We start from the raw sequence: 3,164 nt of genomic DNA on the forward strand, positions 1-3,164 counted from the left end.
CTAAAAGAGTCCAGTAGCCCATAATAGCATTGGGTCTTCTGTTTAACTGGCAATGTCAGAAATTATTGACCTGAGTACCCCACAGCTCAACATAACAGCATGGCTTTACTTCCTATATTTTGTCTTCATACTTTTCTACTGGATGGTTAAGACCAAGGTAAAGCAGGACCTATGCAACAGGAGTTGTAGCTTTTGGGTCTGAGAAGGCCAGTGAAATCCCCTCAGGATTTATCCTGAGATCCTGTACCTCAGATTGTAGATCCTTTGTCAGTGAATGACATCAATTTTAATAGCCCAATCTATTAGGAATCCACGTTACTGATCAAGAGAATATAAAAAATAATAAATACTTTGTGTACATTTAATAAATGGAATATTATGCCACAATAAAATGCAAGGCATAATGACTTGCACCTTCATGAATTCTACATTAGAAACCTATTTGATGACTACTAGAACGAAATGACAAGCACTACACGGTGAGTGATACAGTGGGTCTGTAGCTCAAAGCCAGTCATCACTGAAATGCAGGTTTAGATCCCAAGAGAAGAATTAATTTTGGTTAGGAGAAAGTATGCATGAATTAGAGGAAATCATGCCAAAGATTTCTACTGTGATTTATATTTCTTGGCATATACATATAAACGAAAATTTAATTGAGGTAAAGTTTTAAGTTTTGAATTTTTCTAAAGGTGTATTTTATTTAAAAAAAAACAAACTGAATCACTTTTTGTACCTACATTGAATCCAGGAACAACATGGCTGTCTTTCCTCAGGTTTCCTCTTGAGCTGATTGTCCTGTTTTGGCAGCAGGTTACACCTGACTTCTCCAGTACTGAATAAAGAAAGTGAGGGATAAAGAGGTCAAGCCAGTTCCTTATTTTTTATGTCCTACTTGAATTCATCATCTTTCAGAGTTACCAAGTGTTCATGGTGGCTTCCTCTTCACACGGGACACCTCCGTGAGTTCTTTGAAAGAATCCTATATCTAAGGACTTCTTTTTGGGCTTTAGTTTGATATCAGCTCTTGTGACTCAATACAGCTTGTAGCGTTGTGTACTATTAAAATTTTCAAATGTAGTGTCAACTTCTCCACATTACTTCCTTGAATATAATTTTACCTCTCTAATGAAAATGTTTCCTTTCTATAAGGTATAACTTGTCTAAAGGAATATAGGCATCTATTTTGTTGACATGCCTGGGAGCACAAGGCAGCCTCTTGAGTCATTTGCTCTCCTCCTTGGAAGCAATCAATTGGGTCAGTTAATCACTAGCAATCCCATCATCTCCCATCATCGTTCAATTTCCACAAAGCTGATGGCACAGTGGCCAGGGGTTTCTACTGAACTTCTGCTTTCAGAGAAATAAAAGAAACCTGCTCTCCCAAGATACGAACTATAGGGGCTGGGGAGATGGCTCAGTGGAATAAGCGCTTCCCTGGCAAGTGCAAGGGTCTGAGCTCAATCCCCAGTTCCGAAAAAAAAGAAAGAAAAGATAAGAACTATAGAACAGCGAGAAGTGAATCCCTTTGTAACTGAAATTGCAGCCATTGTTTTATTCTCCAGCTCTTGAGCTACCTCAATTCCAACCTTCTACCAATATTCTCTAGTACAGAAGAAGCCAAGAATGATAAAATGAACACATTCCACCTTAATAGTCTCACTGTGTATTGCACATTTTGTATTTGAGGTGCTTCACACCCATTAAGAATTTTAATTCATTATTTAGAATAGCCCCCCACCCCCCACCCCCGGAACCGGGGGTTGAACTCAGGCCCTCGGGCTTGCTAGGGAAGCGCTTATCTCCCCAGCCCTAGAATAGTTCTTGAAGTGATACCCCACTTAATACAAATATAGCTCAAAATATTAATCAATAATCAAGTCTCATGCTGAATGAGAACATTTATTTATAAATGAATATTTCATATTCTTCTAAGACCTGACGGATATGAGAAATGATTTCATCATCAACAGAAAAATACCAGTGCCACGTATCTTCAGAGTCCCATCCTACATTGAATGTTATTAGCATTCCAATCTTCTTTATGCCTAGATTTTACTGTTAATGTTTGTTTGTTGTTTCTAAAATGAAGTAAACCTTAGCAAATGTTACCATAATTTGACATGTTCACAAATATTCCCTTTTCTTTCAAAGTAATTCCAAAGAAAAATCTCTAAGTTAATTCTGATAATATTATCATTCTATTTGATATAATTAGACATTTTCGTGTAACGAAAAGGAAGCCCAGTACACATATCATTGCTTTAAGGGATGCATCCACTTTGTAGCATCTAAAATTAAAGGACGCTATCGTGAACATTATTTCTTTATACCATAGTTTTCTTATGTTTCATTTCATTTTCATAAATACACAGAAAAAGTTAGTGCTGAGATTTGCCCATTGTCTTTTTGGTTTAATGGTTATTACAAGTAAGTTGTGATTTTTTTAACTGCAAGCAAAGTTTGCAAGTAAATTGCTATTCTAATTGCAAGCACATTTCCGAGTAAATTAAACTGATAGAAATTATAAAAAGGATTAGGAAGCATCTTTGCTAGTAGAATTTCATTATGGAAAGAATTCATTGGAAGGCTGTGGTTATTCTATCAAAGGCTGTGGACGATCAAACTTTTAAAAAATATATATTTGATTGTTGCAGGGTCTCAGTCTGCAGCTCGGGCTTATGGTGATCCTGCTTTCAGCCTCCCCAGCACTGGGATTGCAGGCATGTGCCACTATTCCTGGACTCTGGCTGAAGATGTGTATGCCACAGAGTCACGTGCACACTGGGTCGTGCCCAGGGCCAGTTTCAGACAAACGTTCACTATAAACCTGCAGAGGTAAGAATGAAACAGGACCCCAAAATGGTGAAACATGTCTGGAGTTCTAGCCTTTGGGAGCCTGAGGTAGGAGGGTCGCTGCTAGCCCCAGGCCAATCTAGAGTACACAGTGAGTTCAAGGCTGGCCTGGGCTAAGTAATGAGACCCTGACTCAAGCCACCTACTGTCACATAAAACAATAAAACAAAAAAAAATTGATTAAATAAGGGAAAACAGAAAACTCAGTCTGGAATCTTAAGCAGTGGTTCCAGATTCCTGGAGACCCAAGTGCTCTCTTGACTCCAACTATAAACTTCTCAGATTCTCCTCCTCCTCCTCCTCCTCCT

Source organism: Octodon degus, unplaced genomic scaffold, assembly GCF_000260255.1.
Source record: "Octodon degus isolate 3935 unplaced genomic scaffold, OctDeg1.0 scaffold00084, whole genome shotgun sequence".
Classification (NCBI taxonomy): Eukaryota; Metazoa; Chordata; class Mammalia; order Rodentia; family Octodontidae; genus Octodon; species Octodon degus.